The sequence below is a fragment of the Echinops telfairi genome, unplaced genomic scaffold (assembly GCF_000313985.2).
Source record: "Echinops telfairi isolate 266 unplaced genomic scaffold, ASM31398v2 ScPeMD7_3509;HRSCAF=4178, whole genome shotgun sequence".
Taxonomy (NCBI): domain Eukaryota; kingdom Metazoa; phylum Chordata; class Mammalia; order Afrosoricida; family Tenrecidae; genus Echinops; species Echinops telfairi.
Window position 1 is genome coordinate 12,581,160 of NW_022107407.1, and position 19,911 is coordinate 12,601,070.

At 37.7% G+C, this 19,911-nt stretch overlaps 1 protein-coding gene across 19 annotated transcripts in view; it reads left to right on the plus strand.

Moving 5' to 3' along the window:
* The window catches only part of MYT1L (myelin transcription factor 1 like), a 723,101-nt gene that overhangs the window by 50,144 nt on the left and 653,046 nt on the right, over window positions 1–19,911 (plus strand). For 17 of the 19 annotated variants that reach the window (XM_045294233.1, XM_045294234.1, XM_045294249.1 and 14 more), the window contains exon 2: window positions 7,277–7,375. The gene's annotated coding sequence lies outside the window, so the exon portion shown is untranslated. The remainder of the gene's footprint in view (window positions 1–7,276; window positions 7,376–19,911) is intronic. The other 2 variants (XM_045294236.1, XM_045294235.1) reach the window with 1 other exon arrangement.

Below are 19,911 nucleotides of genomic sequence, written 5' to 3' on the forward strand. Positions count from 1 at the left end.
GTAATTCAATTCTGAAAATTAAAATTAAGCTAATTGTAAAATTAAACAGATTGATTAGCATTTGGATCAGTCCAGAATAATAACTACACAATGAGAGTCAAATCAATTTTCCAGTAGTCATTATAAAGTAAAAAGAGAATAAATTAATTTAAATATTGTTTTTCCAACCCAAAGTATAAAAAATTGGATCATTTCAATAGATAATTAATATAAATTTATTAGTGAGTTCATTTTACATTCATTTTCACATTTAAATACGGTGTCTATTTTACATTTACATCCCATATCAAGTTGACATAGTCATATTTCAAGTGCTCAGTAGCACAAGTACTAATAGTTAACATAATGAACAACCAAGTTGTAAATGATCCAGATAACAAAAAAATTCACACTTAATTATGCTATGATTTTCTTTTGTCCAGTTATGTGATGATTTTATTAAGTAAAGTTTATCATCATTGTATCGAGGTTTCAAGACTGTGTCCAGGAACACACATGTTAAGGAATTAGACTGACGTTGCTAGGGGCTGATGGATTGGCCCTGACTCATAACAAGGCCACGAAGAAGAATAGGCAATGATGCTCCCTCCTAAGTGGTGCTCACTGCCATCGCCATGTTTGAGCACGTTGTTGCAGCCACTGTGTCGTTCCCCTTCACTGAAGGTGTTCCGCCTTCTGCCTGACTTCACCAAATTTAATATTTCATTAAGGATTGTTGCCTTCTGATAAAATGTTCAAAGTAGACAGGGTATCCTTGCCTTCCCAGCTAGGGATCATTTTTTCTGTTCTTCTTTGCAGTCCACGATATAGTCAATATTGTTTGACAGCCCCATAACTCAAATCCATTTAATATTTTTGGTCTTTCTTATCCATTGTCCAACTTTCAAGTGCATATGAGGTGATTGAAAATGGCAACACTTTTGTCAGGGTCACATTCGTCCTCACTGTAGCATAAAACAAAACAACAGCATTTTTTTCAAAAGCTCTTTTGTAGAAGATTTGGCTAATACAGTACACCATTTGATTTCCTGATTGGCTTTGGTCAGGGGTATTGTCATCCTCAATGTAACATCATGTTTTAAATTATTCTTATTGAAAATTTTCAAGAGGTCTTCTGCAGACGATTTGACCAATGGAATACATAGGGAGTGCTCCTTGCACAGGCATTGATTGTGGATCTAAGTTAAAAAAATGTCCTTAGCAACTCTATTCCTTATTTATCATGATATTGCTAATTGGAAGGAGCTCTGGTGGCATGTTAGGCTGCTAACCACAAAATCAGCAATTTGAAACCACCAGCCTCTCCATGTGAGAAATATGAGGCTATGTATTCCTGCAAAGATTTACACTCTCAGAAACCCACAGGGGTGGTTCTACCTGTGCTACAGGTTACTATGACTTGGAATCAACCCAATGGCCATGAATGAGTTGCTCATTGATCTGCTTTCTTTATGTTGAGGTGGAATCCATATTGATGGCTGTAGTCTCTGATCATCATTAACATTAGACTGCTAGGTTCATGTTCGGTCCAAATATTTACAAATTATGTGGTCTTAGGTTACTTGTTAAGCTTCTTTGTTACTACATTTGTTTTATATAAAAGTAATATTCTTCTTCACTTACTTTATTGTAAGGATTAAATGGAACACTGTATATCCTATACTTAGCACATAATGTCTAGTTTAATATATATTTAGATATTATAAATAAATTATCAAAATTCAGATGATAAGTAGATAATAACAAAAATAGTATATATAATATCATAGCTAATATCTATCTGGGGATGTCTACATAATGGGAAAAGTATTTTTTCTAGCATGAGCTGTAGGCCCTACTAACGAGCTCTTGAAATCAAGTTTTCATGTCTCAAAATGGAATCTTCAATGTGCTAAATTCCACAGTTAAAATAGAGTTCTAGATCTAGCCTGATTTATTAATGTTTTAGGAGCATGGTTATACTTTCATCAAAATGATTAGTGCTTCCTCTCCTTGTCAAAACTGATGATTCATACAGTGTGTTGGTTGGTGTCATCTAATGGGCTTCAACCCATCGCTACCCTGTGCACAACAGAACAAAACGCTGAATGGTCCTGCGCCATCCTCACAGTTGTCTTTAGGTTAGAGCCCACCGTTGCAACCATGTGTCAATCTAGCTCATTGCATACCTTCCTCTTGTTCACTGCCCCACTATTTTAACAAACAGGATGTCCTCCAGGGACTATTCTATACCTACAACACATCCAAAATATGTACGATGAAGTCTCACCTCAAAGGGGCACTCTGGCCATACTTCTTTCAAAACAGTTTGGTTTGTCCACACAGTAATGACTACTATTTCCTTTAAAGATAATATGAAATAACCAAGAAGTAAATACAATTTGTATGAACATTTAAAGATCAAGTTTCTAAACTTATTGATAATCAAAACAAGTATTCAGGTCAGAATGGGTCTTAAAATTCATTTAGCTTCTTAGCCTCCTTTTACAAATGAAGGAGCCATCTTGTGATTTGTGAATTTTGTTACTTATTATTTTAGAAAATAACTTAATATGAAGTTTAAGACTGACAATGCTAGTTTGTTGTTGTTAGGTGTTAACTCAATTCCAATTCAGTGATCCAACACACAATAGAAGGAAACACTGCCTGGTCCTGTACCATCCTCACAATTGTTCAAATGAATGAGCCCATTATTGCAGCCACTGTCCATCCATCTTGTTGAGGAACTTCCACTTTTTCGCTGCCTCTCTACTTTTCCAAGAATGATGTCCTTCTCCAGGAGCTGGTCTCTCCTGACCACGTGTCCAAAGTATGTGAGGCATACTTTGCCTTTAAGGATCATTATGGTTGTACTTCTTCCAAAACAGATGTTTGTCCTTTTGACAGCTCATGGTACTTTCAATATTCTTCACCAGAACCATAATTCTTCATCAATCTTCCTTATTCATTGTCTAACTTTCACATGCATATGAGGCAATTGAAAATACTATGACTTAGTCCAGGCACACCTCAGTGGTCAAAGTAACATCTTTGACCATAATGAGATCTGTGCCCGCAGAGTTACTGAATGCAATGCATTATTTGATCTCTTGGCTGCTTCTTCCATGAGTTTGACTATGGATCCAAGCAAGACAAAATCCTCGACAACTTCAATCTTTTCTCTATTTATCATGATGTTATCTACTAGTGGTTTAGTTGTGAGGATTTGGTTTTTCTTTATATTGAGTTGTAATCCATACTGGAGGCTGCGATCCTTTATCTTCATCAGCAAGTGCTTCGAATCCTCCTCGCTTTCAGCAAGGATATCAGGTTGTTAATAAACGGTCCTCCCTAATCCCAATGCCACATTCTTCTTCATGTAGGCCAGCTTCTCTGATTATTTACACAGCACACAGAGAGAATAAGTATGGTGACAGGTTACAACCCTGATGCACACGTTACTGGATTTTAATCTGTGCAATATTTCCTTTTTAATTTTACACAACTGCCTATGTACAAGTTTTGCCTGAGCACATTGAAGTGTTCTCAAGTTCCATTCTTCCCAAGGGTATCCATAGGTTACTATAGTCCACACAATAGAATGCCTTTGCATAGTCCATAAAACACAAGTCAACATTTTTCTGGTATACTCTGCTTTCAGCCATGAACCATCTGACATCATCAATGATGTCCCTTTTTCCATGCCCTCTTCTGAACACAGCCTAACCCCCTGGCAGCTCCCTGCAACTGTTGTTGGGTGATCTTCAGCCAATTTTTACTTGCATGTGCTATCGATGATATTGCTACATATTTGTGCATTCTATTGGGTCACCTTTCTTTAGAATGGGTACAAATATGAATCTCTTCTAGGCACTTGGCCAAGCAGCTGTCTTACAAATTTCCTGGTTAGAAAAGTAAGTCATTCCAGTGTTTCATCAGCTTGTTGAAACATTTAAATCGGTATTCCATTGATTCCTGGACCCTCGTTTTTTGGCTAATGCTTTCAGTGTAGCTTGAACAGCTTGAGTCAGCACCACTGGTTCTTCTCATATGCTGTCTCCTGAATTGGTACGAAGTTGATTAGTTCTTTAGATACAGTGACTTGGTGTATTTTCCCATCTTCTTTTGATGCTTCCATCACCATTCAATATTTCACCCATAGAATCTTTCAATACTGCACCTGGAGGCTTGAGTTCTTTCAGTTTAAGTTACGCCGAACTTGTTCTTCCTTTTTGATTTGCTCACTCTAAGTCTTTGGACATTTCAAAATATTTTATTTTGACTTCTTAAACTGCCCTTTGAAAATTTTTGTTTAAACTTTCTTCATTCCGTCTTTGATCACTCCATCATGAATTCCATTATTTATTCCATTATCTGCCTCTTCCATGTGTCTCAGATACCCTATAATGAAGAGCAAGTTTCAGAATCTCTTACGACACCCACTTTGACTTTTTCTTTCTGGTCTTTTTAATGACTTTTACTTTGTTCATGATCTGTGTTCTTGACGTTTCCCCCCAGATCATTAGGTGTCCCATCCTTAGTGTTCAATAAGTCAAATCAGCACTTGAGATGTTTTCAAAAATCTCATGGAATATATTTAAAATTGTATTTTGGTTCTACTGGACTTGCTTTAATTTTCTTCACCTTCATTCTGAAAATGAACCTGTTGGATTCTTGTTAATGCTTCTTCTTCCTCTTTAAATCACTCAATTCTGTTTATCATTAAAGGTCTTATAGTATATCTGGTGGTGCACTGTGCAAAGCACTGGGTTGCTAACCAAGAGATCAGCCATTCAAATCCACCAGTTACTCCAAAAGAGAAAAATGATGGCCTATGCTCCAATAAAGATTACAATCTCAGAACAAATGAAGCAATCTACTTTCATCTGTAGGGCCACTATGGGTCAGAATTGAATCAATGGCAGTAAATTTTGTGTTAATTTTTTTGTAAAGGTATAAAACCCAATGTTTTGTATTAGATTTAGAATGTTAGTGACATAGAACTTAACAAAGAATATGAAAGATATTGGATCTGAAATCTAAAATAATTTATAGTTCAGTTCATTGTTCTTATTTTTAATCCATATGGTTTGACAAACAAGTTTATAATATTAACCTTTTAAAATAATTATATATCTTTTAATAAATTAATGTGACTAAAAATTCAGAGCAATAATACTTTAGATACTTAACATATATCTATACATTTTTAACTTAGAAATTACTACCTATATTTCTCTAGTACAGATGATAAATATGTGCTTCAATTCCGAATGTTTTTTTTGGTTTTCTTTTTTTCTCCTAAGTGATATGGAAAATACAGTTTAACAAAACAAACAATTTTACTGTGTCTATTATTCTGAAAAGTCCATTTCTCTTTCTCCTCTCAAGATCGTCTGCACCTCTGTCAACTATTCTCAGTTAACCATTTATTTATATGAGAGAGACTAAAGCATATGCGATTATTAAAGCATATGCACAAAGTACATAAGCACTATATACATATTTACATATTGACATGGAGCTCTTCGAAATAAACACAGATACACTTACATTTCACTGAAGTTCGACTTGAGTGTTCCCGGGCCTTACTCCCAACAGATGACTCCTGTCTTGCACAATTACACTAACCATTTCAGGGCACTTAAAACATTGCAATATTGCATACCCAAGAAAAAACTAGATTTACTGCCATTTCAGACATCAAAGGAAGCTCTCTGGCATGAAATTGTCACAAGCACCATCTGATAGGAAGATGGATGGCCAGTGGCTGCATCATGACCCAGGTCCTGCAGTGCCTCGTTTTAGTGTCTATGGGGTCGCTTTGGGTCAGGGCCAACTCAGTGGTATCTGACAGCAAAACAACGCGACCCTTGTTTTATTTTTTACATTTATTAGAAATGATTAGAAACTTGACACAATTTGCCATTGTTTTAAAATGCTCAGATATTGTTTTAGTTTTTGAAAGATCACTAATGGTCTTCACGTTTCAGGAATAATGGTATTGTTGCCCTGGAAGAGTCACTGTGGGCATTTGGAAAAGAGGTTTCTTCTATGTCAGTCATAGCATGTTCACAAAGACAGAGTTTGTTGGTTTGTTTATTTGTTTGTTTGTTTAAAGACTAAAGACAGGCTTGATGTATTGGAGGATCTGAGAAATTGGACAGCACCTGGAGAAATAGAACTGTAGTAGTAATCCTCAAGTCTCAGTTATTTTCGAGCTTTGTGTCTAGTTTTCATATGTACTGATATGTTTTAATAAATTAAACAACATGACTAAGTTGTTCGATTTCTTAGAGTAAGGACACAGTGAGGATCATAATGCCTGCTTTTGAGGATTAAGTGATAAAATGTGCCTACGGAGTTTCGGATTTAGTTTGAGGCCTAGCTTCTCTTCCATGCTCAGTCAGTGGTGAGGTGACTGCTATGTGCACAGTTATGATGGCGAAAAGGAGCACTGTTCTCACTGTCGTGAAGAACAGCCCACCAGACAGAATTGTGTAGCAAGCCCATCAAGGAGAATTGGAAGAGAATTCCAGGTAGCAGGAAAGAATTGATGCCAAGTTGAAGCTTAGATGAACTGTATGTTTCATTGTTCCTCCCACAGAACTGCTAAAATTGGAATGAAGTTGGTTGGTGGTTAGAAAAAGTTGAATTCATGTTCAAAAAAAACCTCTTTAGCTTTTTCCAGTCATTCCATTCTTCCCATGTAAACCTAGAGTATTTTCCTTCCTTTTCCAATCCTGCCTTATGTTTGTTTGTTTGTTGTTGTATTGGAAAGGGTAAAAAGCCTTCTGTAACGACCATTGTAGAATCAGTCACCGTATGGCTTTACATAAGCAATCTGATTTTGTGGTCCTCATTTGAACCACCCTGTGCTGCTGTCCTTGCTCAGACAGGCCTTCTCTGACCATTGCTGTGTACAATCACAATAAACAGACAATCCCTGCAGCCTTTGAGCTGGTCTTCCACTCATTTCTCTTTGTGGGGGATCTTTGCAGAGAGACCAGAAACCTAAGGGCTGACTCGGGGTCACACTTCTGACCTGGTTCTTTAACTTCTACTAAAAGATAGACTTCCATGTATGAACAATTTCAAATTTGAAGAGATATAATATGCATGGCTTTCTCTTATACTGGTCTTCAGTCGAATTAAAGTGAATATGATTGGGTGTGGGTAAAGTCTCCTTTAACTTAAAGAGACTGCCTCAAAATTTAGAGACACTTAATTCTCCACAGGTCAGAAGGAAAGGTTATCCGTTTCACTAACAATTCCTCATGTCCTATCTTATGTGCAGGAAAGAACACCCAGAAGCTGTTGAAGAGGACAAGGTACATGCAGTTCTCTCCCAGACACTTGTCCAATCCACTCTGACATTGAAGAACTGTAGCATGTGGTATGTTATTACAAAAAGAAATTGATGACTTCTTGAGATTGTAAATAACGATACCAGAAAATGAGCAGAATAATGACTGATGTGTTGTTGAGTCTGTTGAAAAACACGTCATACAGTTTAAAAGTTTACATAGGAAATTGAGTTTCTTCTACCAGTTATTATTATTTTTGATTTTTAGATATTTTGATTTTGTTTTGTTATTTAGTTGATTAAGTACTCTTATTTTAAAATGATACAGCCTCAATAACATTTTTAAGAGAGCATTGTTTATTATATTTTAGTGCAAACAACATGATCCTACTTCTTTGTGAAACCACCATGTTATGTTTTTGTTTTTTAAACATGCCGTGATTAATTATATATATATAGTTAGCATGCTAATTTAATACCTTGGGAGGAGAATGTGTTCAGCAAAAACACATAATGTACTATGTAAAAATGTTGAACTCTAAATTAATTTGAGAAGCAAACCACTTTAAGCACAGAACACAATCCTTAAAAAAGTGTATTCATTATATATATTTTTAAATTATATTAATGTTTTGATATCTGGTATTTTATAGTGACTCATACATCCCTGATTATGTCCATTCATATCCTTCTATTTGGCCTGCACAAAGAACGCTGAAAAAATTTTGTAGAGCACTAATCCCTATTCTGAATATCGACTTACTGATGTAACATACACATCTTGGCATCCTCTTTAACTATCATAAGGAAATAGTTGACAGAATCATGTAGAGAACAAAAATGGTCTTTTTACCTGTTATTATTTTTTAAATTATTTCTTCTCTGATGATTTATTGCTGAAGAAGAAAATTGTTAATATTAAACATTAGCCAGGTATATGTATACTTGTGTCAGGCATTATTCTGTAAATATTCAACTGATCTATGAGTATTTAAATCTTAACTCCATCCTCTGCCCGTCTATCAATACCAACACCCTGTAGAACAGAATACAATTCCCCTACTGGTTTTATTTAGGCGGTGATCTTTATGGAAGCAGGCCCTCAGATCTTTTCACCTGCAGAGTTACTGGTGAATAGTCAAACCTGTGACATTTTGGTTAGTAGCCAAGTAGTGACCACCCAGGTTTCTTCCCCACCCTCACAGTCGCCCTGTAATGGAGCTACTATTGTTTTGAAGAAACCAAGTTTAAGGGAGGTTTGAAAATTAGCCAACATTGCATAGATTTCAAATAATTATCAAGAACTAGAGATGGTTTTGATATTGAATTATCCTTTTTTTGATATTGTGATATTTTGATATTGTAGCATCCTTTAAATTGTGTATTCAAACATAAGTTCTTTTTTTTTTTTAATTTTATTGGGGACTCTTACAACTCTTGTAATAATGCATACATTTCTGGCATCAGGGGAATTTGTGCATGCGTTGTCTTCATTCTTTTCTAGACATTTACTTTCTATTGAGCTCTTGGTATCAACTCCCCTTACCCCTTACCCCATACCCCCTTGATAGATTGTATGTTGTTCTTATTTTCATATCTCACACCGACTGCTGTCTCTCTTCCTCCATATTTTCTGTTGTTCTTCCCCCTGAAGCAGGTTGTATGGTTATGGGTCAATCATTGAGATTGATTCCCCCTTTCTCCTTTTTTCTCCCCACTTCCCCCTACCCTCTGGTGTCACTATTCCCACTCCTGTTCCTAGAATCTGTGCGTCGTGTGCTCCCATCTCTTATCTATACCTGTGTACATGTTCCAGTCTAGTCTGAATTGAGAAGCAGCACTGGGTTCATGGTAGTGTGAGGTGAGGAAGCCTCAAAGAACCAAAGGAATATAGTGTGTTAAACGGATGCTTTCCTGCACCCTGGTTGACTCATCCCTTTCCCGAGGCCCCTCTATGGAGAGATTGTTCCATTGTTTTTGTTTATTATGTGTCAGCTGATGCCTATTACCTGGTCCCTATGACTCCTTTTGATCACATTTGCGGTGTGCTTCTTCCATGTGGACTTATTGCTTCTCTGCTGAATGGCGGCTTGTGTAAATTCAAGCCTTTAAGACCCCAGATGCTATATTTTTAATAGCTGGGCACCATTCACCTTCTTCACCACATTTGCTTATGCACCCATTTTGTTTTCAGCGATTGTGTCTGGAGGGTGAACATTTCAGGCTGCTGATTTGTTAAAACAAAGTGTTCTTGTATAGAGGAAGGGTATGAGAGAGACCCTAAGTCCATTCCCTACCTCAGTGTATTGCCTTATAGACACATGCACAAAATCCAATACCTCTATTTTTGTGGATGTGACACAGAGGGGACTGGGCGGCTGACAACAGCTCATGTCACGTTGTCCCCTAACTGCAGCAGACTGAGACAGAGGACATTCCTGGGTTCACATGATGGGGAGTAGTGTGGTCCCCACAGCAGATTGAACCTAGAAGGGAGCATACCAGACCAGCAGGTAGAGCAAGGCAGAGCTACGAAGCCCCTGACGAGCCCCCAAGGAGAGGACTCCAGGCTAGGAGGGGCAGCCCCTGGACAGTCATGAAGGCCAGCAAACAGACCCAGGATTTTTTTATATATCTTCTTCTTTTTTCTTTTCTTTTCTCCCTTTCCTTTTTCTTCATTTCTTCTTTTCTCTTTTCAATCTTTCTTCTTTTTCCTTTAAAAAAATCATTTTATTGGGGCCCTGTACAACTTATCACAATCCATACATATGTCAATTGTGTAAAGCACACCTATACATTCATCGCCCTCATCATTCTGAAAATATTTGCTTTCTGCTTGGGCTCTTGGAATCAGCTCCTCATTTTTCTTCCTACCCCCTCCCTGTTCTCCCCTTCCTCATGAACCCTTGATAATTTATAAATTATTATTTTATCATATCTTACACTGCCAAATGTCTCCCTTCACCCACTTTTCTGTTGTCCATCCCCACGGAGGAGGTTATATGTAGATCCTTGAAATCAGTTCCCCCTTTCTGCCCCACCTTCTTTCTGCCCACCCTCTATCACCGCTCCCACCACTGGTCCTGAGGGATTCATGTATCCTGGATTCCCTGTGTTTCCAGTTTCTATCTGCACCACTGTACATACTCCATTCTAACCAGGTTTGTAGGGTAGAATTGGGATCATGATAATGGGGGGGGGGTGCAAAGCATTTAAGAACTAGAGGAAAGTTGTGTGTTTCATCGATGCTACAGTGCACCCTGAGTGACTCATCTCCTCCCCACCATCCCTCTGCAAGGAATGTCCAGTTGTCTACAGATGGGCATTGGGTCCCTATCCTGCATCCCCCCCTCATTCCCGATGATATGATTTTTTGTTCTTTGGTGCTTGATACCTGGTCCCTTTGACCCCTCATGATCATACAGGCTGATGTGCTTCTTCCATGTGGGCTTTGTTGCTTCTGGGCTAGATGGCCGCTTGTTTACCTTCAAGCCATTTAGACCCCAGACGCTTTATCTCTCGATAGCCAGGCACCATCAGCCTTCTTCACCACACTTACTTATGCACACATTTGGGCTACATGATTGTCGGTGTTCCTATATATATAGTATAGGCATGCAAGGCATGCTTGAGGAGGACAGAACAGCAGGACCTGGAGGATGAGGGTGGTGGGGGAAGGAGGAAGTGAGCAGGCAGCGCCATGGACAGGGGAGCAACTGGAGTGTTGGAGTCATTAAAAAGGTGGAGATAGGGATCGTGTGGAGGTGTGTGTTCGAGCAACAGTAAACGTGCTAAGAGGAGGTACCAAGAGGCAGAAATAAGTGAAAAGTGACAGTGGAACAGGAGGAAGGTAAAAGGAAACAGAGGAAGGACCTAGGAAGCAAAGCAATGGACAGAGGTATAAACATCGTGGTGTATGTATGTAAACACAGTAATCCACAAAAATAGAGTTTGTTCTTTTGATGTTCATTAGAAGAGGAGTGTGGCCATGACTAGTTTGGAGACTTGAGAGTCTAGAGACCTTTGTTTCTGCCCTGCCCACACCTCTTCTGTGATCTTCAGACAGATACTGGACTTTTCTGAATCTTTTTTCTCTTCTAAATGGAGTTGAGTAACTTTACTCTTATTAACCGAAGAAATTTAATATCTATCCAAATTGTGGAAAATTAACCAATCTACTTGTTCTCTAAGTATCGTACAATTAATTTGCAATTAATCAAAAATTGTACATTTTCAAGGTGTTGTCCCTTTAACTTATATTTGGTGGAAGCCCTGGTAGAATTGTGAGCTAGGTGTTGGGCTACAAACTGTAAGCTTGAGATAAAGATGAGGCGATTTACTTCCATAAAGACACAGAAACCCTAGGGAACAGTTTCACTCTATCCTGAGACTATGAGTTGGATTTCATTTGCTGGCAGTGAATAGTAAGTCCTCCAAATGTTGTAATTTATATTAATATCAAACTATTGCGCTGCATGCTTTTAACTTTTAATTTATTTGCATTATTAATATATACACATTATAGATACATTAACATGTTAGAACATCTGCATATGTTGTTGTTGTTGATGTTTGATGCTTTCAAGTTGCTTCTGAGTCTAACCAGTCCCAAAGGAGCACTGGTGGTGTAATGGTTTCCTTGTTGGGCTACTAAATCACAAGACTGCTGGTTCAAACCCACCAGCTACTTCTAAGTAGGCAACTCTTCCCTAGAGTCTGTGCACCTAAGCCCTCTAATATAGTGGAGGATTTGCTCTAAATTTTAATCTTCAAATTGCTTTAAAGTTCAAATTCCCAAATGGCACAGCACTGTTCCTTCAACCTCAGCCCAAAGGCACTCAGCTTCATATTCTCTGTGGGCAAAGATGTCTTCTGCTCTGTGTCATGTTCTGGCTCTTGGTTTTGATGCCACTGCTCTGCTAGTATCAAAGCTGGCTCTGGAGCAGAGATTCAATGCAGGGATAAAGATGGCTTGCTTCCCCAGATCTCCTCTCTTGCTGGTATTGAAATCCTCCCCTTCCCTGTTCCTGCTTCTGAACTGGTTCATTTTTATACCCAGTGAGTTGTTAAGCCTTTTAATCTCTTCTAAAATATTTCCAAGAGTAAATGGTCTCTGACCCTTTAAGGCAGTGGTTCTCAACCTTCCTAATGCCACAAACTTTTAATACAATTCATGTTGTGGTGACCCCCCCAACCATAAAATTATTTTCATTGCTACTTCATAACTGTAATTTTGCTACTGCGGTGAATCGACAGACACCTGTCTAAAGGTCATCTGACCCACAAAGGGGTTGCAACCCACAGGTTAAGAACCGCTGTTATAAGGCAACTCTTTCCATTGTTGGATAATATTAATGGTTGAAATATTATTCAATACCTTAGGTGAAATTTTTCATTCTACAATATGTACTTACTGTTCCTTATTCATAGAGATACAAAATAAATCTAATTGAAATGAATCTGACTAATGCATTTAAATAAATTACTAATTCAAGAGCTGATCCAGTGGCTATGGGCTAATTTCTCTTCCACAAAATACTACTTCCAATATTTGATTTAGTTTTCCTCAGCACTGAAGTTATATAATCCAGCCTACTCAAGATGACTGAATGTTGATTATACCAAGTCAGCTAAGCTTATGTGTGGACTAATCTGTAATTCTCAATGAAACGACAAACTGTGACCTTGATTCTTGAGCACGTGCACAGGCTGGTGGAGTGAATCTCACCGTCTATCAGACACATATTTGCACCCAAGTCATAGTTATTGTGACATGAAAACACTTTGCCATGGCTGTGTAAATTTGAAAACTCTCAATTCAGAAGGTAACATTCTGATGTATTCATTCCTGTATCTGTATATTAGGCAATCTTTATATTTCTATAGGCCTCATTTTCTTCTTTTATAAAATGAGGGAATTTTAAATGATAATATTCTGCACTGAATTCTGTGTTTGGTTGTTTTGGAATTTGGATTCTAGAACTCGGTATTTATTTGGTTGTAGGCTTGAGAAAATCTTATGTATTTTTGCTCACCCCATCTATCTTTTCATGGTGTCTGACCCAAGTTACATGCCCATTGTATGTCTTATGCGGTTTACATACTTTAACTGATTTAAGACCCAAGACAACTCAGACTACAAATATTGTTCTAGATATTTTAAAGAGGAGGAAATTGAAGCACAGAGTGTGCTCAGTATCAACAGAGGAAGTAAAGCTGCAAGAAAAGACTAGCCCTAAAGTCTGTGCACCTAAATGCTCTACTATAGTGATGGGTTTACTCTAAAGTTTAAACTTCAAATTGTTTCTGGATCATTTCATTGTCTTAATGATAAACACTTACTATTAAGGAAACTTTGATGCTCAAGAAAGAAAATCAAATCTTGTAAACAATATAAGTCAAATATTTAAATAATAATTAATCCTAGTCTTTCGAATGTTGTTTTACTAAAATGACCAAATGGGATAAAATATAAACTTAAAATCTAGATAAAATATAAACTTAAAATCCTACTTATATGAAATAACTACCTTTTAAGATTTACTATGTTTTCCTTTATCCCAGCAAAACACTCTTGTTTCTTTGCATATTGTCTTACCTTACAATTTTAAGTTTTCTGATTATACTTGGTGCTTATTTTATCATTTTATTTTCACATTTGTATTTTACCACTTTTTCAAGCTTATATATTTCATTTTATAAATTATTTTGCTATCTACAAAATGTTTGTCTCATTTCCCTTTATCTTTACTCATATGCACCCGATGTTGTCTCCTAGGAAGGTTCTCTCTGGTCACAGTGAATTTTTTTATGAAATCAGTTTTGCTGAACCCTTATTTTTTAGGATGACAAATTTAAAAGAGCAGCCTGCAACTGCGAAATTTTGTTTCCTGGTCATGAAAAATGCTGCAGAAACGTTGTGATGTTCAACACTGCTTACAAGGACAGCATTATGAGAAAGATTCAAGTATATGAGTGGTTTTCTCATTTCAAAAATGGTGAAATGTCAATTGATGGCAACCCTCATTCTGGAGCTTGGTCAACTTCAAGGACAAAAATGATGACTAGTAGTGCACTTGGGGTCCATTCCACCAGATCAGACTCTTAATCTTTCTCTTTAAAAGTTCTGAAAAGATTGTGTAACGGTGTACGACAAAGAAGGTCTGATTTGTTGCATATGAGGGACTTGTTTTGCCAGGGCACCTACTCACAGTCACCTCAGAGCACCAGTTTTTGGCAAAAAACAGCATGTCTCTCTTACTTACCAGATTTCATTGCATGAGACTTCTTTTTGTTTTTGTGAATAAAGAGGGACATGAAAGGACAGCAATTTGATGACATTGAAGAAAAAACCCCAAACAAACAAGGGAGCTGCTGTCAGCTATGCAAACAGATGAGTTTGAAAAAGGTTTCCAAGAATGGAATTGCAGATTTCAATAAGTGTATTGAGTGTAATGGAGAGTCCTTTGAAGGTGATAAGATTGTTTTGTAAAAAAAAAAATTAATACATAGTTTGAGGAAACAAATCTGTTTTGGGGGGAGGTACCCCCTCGCACACTTCTCTCTGCTTGCCCCGAAGGTAAATTATGTAAGTATGGTTTGTTACCAATAGAATTTTTACTCGCTATAGTTTACATTCTTTGGTTTAATGCAGTAAATATCAAACAATATCAATGTCCACGGTCTCCCTGTATGAGAAGGTAACTAAAAGCTCATCATAAATGTGCTTCTGTTATTCGGTACAATCAAGGTGATTAGACTCATAGTGACCTTGTGTTCAACAGAACAAAACACTGCCGGGCCTGCCCCATCCTCAGAATTACAGTATATTGGACCCCTTGTTGCAGCCGCTGTGTCAACTCATCTACTTGAGAGTCTTCCTCTTTTCCACTGCCCTTCTAATTTACAAGCAGGATGTCCTTCTGTTAACATAGCCAAAGTACTGTGACCAAGTTTTGTCATTTCTGCTAAAGAACATTCTGGCTGTACTTTTTCCACGACCAATTTGGTTGATCTTCTGGTGGTCTAGGGTACTTTCAGTATATGTGACTATCAGTATATGTGACTATCAGTATATGTGATATTCTAGGCAACTTTCAATATCCCTTATCAACACCATAATTCAAGTTCATCAAAGTTTGTCCTTTGTCTTCTTTATTCATTTTCCAACTTTCACATGCATACAAGGTGACTGAAAATAGTATGGCTTAGACCAGGCACATTTTATTCCTCAAAGGTACATCCCTGCCTTCAACATTTTAAACACTTCTTATGCTACGGGTGTTCCCAAGGCAATGCGTCTTTTGGTTTGATGGTTGCTTTTATAAGCATTCATTGTGTATCTATCCAAGTAAATGAAATGCTTCATAACATCAATATTTCCTCCATTTATCATGATGGTACCCATTGGTAAAAATTTTTTTTTTCATTGAGTTGTAATCCATACTGAAGGCTGCAATAAAAAATACCATGAAAACGTTCATTCAGTCAAGAATCAACAATCCAATAAACAAATGCACTTAGTGGTAAAAGTGAATCTATCAAAAATGAATAAAAAATGTAACAAGTTGTTGATGAAAGTTTGGTGAATCATCTCTCTCTCTCTCTCTCTCTCTCTCTCTCTCTCCTTCCGTTCCTTCCTTCCTCACTTCTTATTGATTCCTCCCAACTTCCCTCCTCTTCCTTCTTCTGACCTTTTATTTGTTTCCTACCTTTCTTCTTTTATGTGGAGTGGCTAAAATCATGAGCAAATTATGTGACTTTATGACATGTAGAAAGAAAGGTATTAAGTTCTTCTACACTATAACCTATTTTAACATTCCTGACATGTGAAAAAATAATCTTTATAAAATTTTAAACCTTGAACCAAATTAATTTTTCATAACTGTGTCCAGAAATACCAGATGATCCCCCATAGAGTCACAGTTGTGAAAAAGTTAAATAATTGGTGACTGGTGAGGCCTGATAAGAAAGAGCTATTCAGCTGTATTCTTTTAAGAATTATTTTGAAGTTCACACTGGATGAAAGGTAACAGTTGACATGATTCTAGAGCACTGTGCTCTGGCTGACACACACTCAACTCATTGCCATCGAGTCCACTCTGACTGGTGGGGACCTTCGCGGGCAGAGCAGAACTGCCCCTTTGGGTGCCCAAGGCTTTAAGTCTTTCCAGAAGTCGACAACTTCATAACTCTCCTTTCTGCTCCCATAAAGACGTACAGCCTCCAGAGCCCATCGTGACAATTCGACTCTGCCCTGTAGGGTCTCTATGAGTCAAAATCAATTTGCTGGTCATAATTTTGCTTCGATTTGAGATCCTTTTCCTTAAGGAGCTGTGATAGGGGTGCTGGTAACTGTTGGACGGCATTTGTCATGTTAATGACTAAAACCCCCAACTGCTCCACAGGAAGAAGGTGGGCTCTTAGCTACCACAGACTTGGGAAGTCTAGCCTGTATCATTTTGAATCAGAATCTACTCAGTGGCAGTGGTATTTGTTGGGGATTTATCCTTTTATATATATATATATATATTGCACTTCCTCTTCCTTCATGGGACACAATATCAACAAATCAGCTAGAGAAAACACACACAGACATGCAAATACTTTATTTAATTTACATGCGTTTCAATTTATTTAATTTAAATTTAAAATATGAAGTATTCAAATTATCATCTGTATATATTAAGAATTATTGGTAGGATTCTAGGTGTGTTCATAGTACCATGACTATGTTTAAATTTTACATTCTTTTGTTGTAAAGATGCTTACTGAAATGTTTCTAGATAAAATTAGTTATTTCTGGTATTTTCTTCAGAATCATATAGAAGGAAGAGTTGAACGGAGACAGAGATTAAATGGTATAACTAAATAATGGATTTATGAAGTTTATTATATTACTCTATAAAGTTGCATATATATATCTCTCTGTGTGTATAGCTTTCCATATTAAAACACTACAATAAATGTTAAGTTGCATAACATAATAATTGAAACAAATCCCTTTAGTATCAGATTAATTAGACACAATTCCAGTTTCATCATTTTGTAGCTTTGAGAACCTGGATGACACAGAGAGAGAGGGTGATGCAAAAATGGCATCTGTTTCCCTACCTTCATGGTGAGTAATAATAGTCTGATCCTCCCAAGACTGAGTGGAGGCTAAATGGGTCGTGCCATGTAAGGTTCTCGTGACAGTGTCTCATACTGGCATCACTGGGTGGGTGTCATAGAGTGAGGTAACTCAGGGTGGCACCCATACCCACCCACTCATTGATCTCTTACTATACTAGCTCACACAGAATCCTTCCACATGTTGATGATCAATTTTTTATCACAGCATATGTGATATGGTAGTAAATTGTATATATATATATATATATATATGTAAAATCTTAAGTTTTATGGATACCAACAACTTTCTACTCCCAGAAAGATTTACAGACTTGGAAACACAGAGGGAAATTTTACTCTGTCTTATGGTATCATTATAATTCAGGATCGACTTGATAGCAATGAGTTTGGTTTTAACAACAAATTGTTTTATAAAAATCTTTCTACATTGAAGTACAGCACTATTAGTTACAATAATATTAGTAACAAAAAGGCATCCATTTAAAATTTTTCTCCTTTTAATTACCATTATATTCTCAAAAATTATTGATATAGACTCACAAATACTAATTACCACAACATTATAACTAAAATATCAGAACAGTTAACAATATCTGTGACAGAGAAAACCGCATGGAAGCCACATATGACCTCCTCTCATTACACAAAAGAGAAAGAGAATCCATCTCCACCCCAGGCCAAAGTGATTGCCACAAGGCAGATTTCAGAAGTGCCTCTCCATTTTTCTTTATCCCAGTCTGACACCAACCATTCCATCCACAGCATTCTACTTTTCTGTTAGGTTGGATAATCCATTGTCATGGCCACACAGAACTCACAGACAACACTCACAACTGGGTGGTCTTATTGGGGAAGCTAACAGGTTATCATAAATCAGAATCACGGAAACAGTAAGGACGGATTGGTCCATAGCAGTGCTTCCCCTCAGCCAGCAGTCAAGTCTCTTTTCTGGTCCTCAGCCTCTGGGTTCTGACCCTGTGGGTTAGGAAGCCCACCTGCTGCTCTTCTTCACTGATTTATAGCTTCAAGTTCCAAGGGCAAAGCCCCTCAGCTCTGTCTCTGTGTGGTTCCTTTGTTTTGTTCCATGGCATCTGCTGCCCCTTCAGGCAGGGGTTTCTGATGTTCTCAATTGCCCTGGGAAGTCTCTCTGTTCTTGCTTCTGAAATGCCTCAGTCTCATACACAGAATGGCATGGTTTTTGTTTTTCAGTGGACCATACATAAAAACCCCTGTTGCCAACAAGTCAATTCGCAAGCATAGCAACCCTGTAGGATAGAGGAAAACTGCTCCTGTGGGTTTCTGAACGAAATCTTCATAAGAATAGAAAGTCTTATCTTTCTCCTTTGGGGCTAGTGCTTTTGAACCATTGACTTTGAGGTTAGCAGTCCAATGTATAACCTACTGTGCCAGTAGGTCCCCTTAGATGCCTATATGCCCAAGGAAACAAAGGGGATTTAATTCACACCCCCTAAGGTGACACTCAGAATATCTGCCACATTATTCTTATCAGCACAACCGAGGACTGCCCCTGAATGGCGAACAGCTGGTCTACAGGAGGCTATGGATGACAGTGGTAGCCCAGAATTCATTTGCAGTTTCCACCCATTGATTCATCCACTCCAGTGAATCCACTCTGACCAAAGTTGAGGGCTATGAATAGCCTTGTTATCAGAGCGCATTCTAAGGACGGTCCTGGTAGATCTCAAAACTCACAGTCACCGCCGTTCAGGCAGTGTTGACTCATAGCAACCCTCCTTGGAATGTCCGAGACTGTAAGTGTTTACGAGAGTGGAAGGCCCGGTCTTTCTCCCACAGAGCTGCTGGTGGTTTCAAACTGCCAACCGAGGGAATAGCAACCCACCCAGTAACCACGAGACCACCAGAGCTAGTTAGGTTAAAATGCAACATCTTATGAAATCTGCTTTTGACCAATTTAAAAGTTGCTTCAGTTAAAAAAAAAGTAAAGGGTAAATACACATGATTACTGTGGATGAAGTCTTTAGTGAACCCACTCTGACCACAGACCAGGCATGTCAAAGTCTTGCTATCACACGGAGTACATTGGGAAGTGGAGTATGGAAGATGTCGTTAGCTTAAACTTTAACATCATTTGATCTCACTTTGGACAGATTGTAAAGTTGTTCTAGATTTAAATATGTTCCACTTTCCTTTTTATTGAAGCTTTTCTCTATTTTGTTTTGTTATTGTTGTTGAGTGTTTTTTTTAATGCTTGTTGGCATCTGAAATTCAGGATAGGTAAATCTATAGAGACAGTAAATAGATTAGTGGTTTCTTGGGTGTATAGCAGGAGAGGTTGGGGTGGGAATTGGGAGCAAATAACAATGAGTACAAGAAAGAAGATGAGCAGATTCCGGGAACCCAGGAGGCAAGAGAATTTGGGGAATGATGAGGGCAACAAATGTATAGATGTGCTTTACACAATTGATCTATGTATTGTGATAAATTGTATGAGCCCCAATAAATTGATTAAT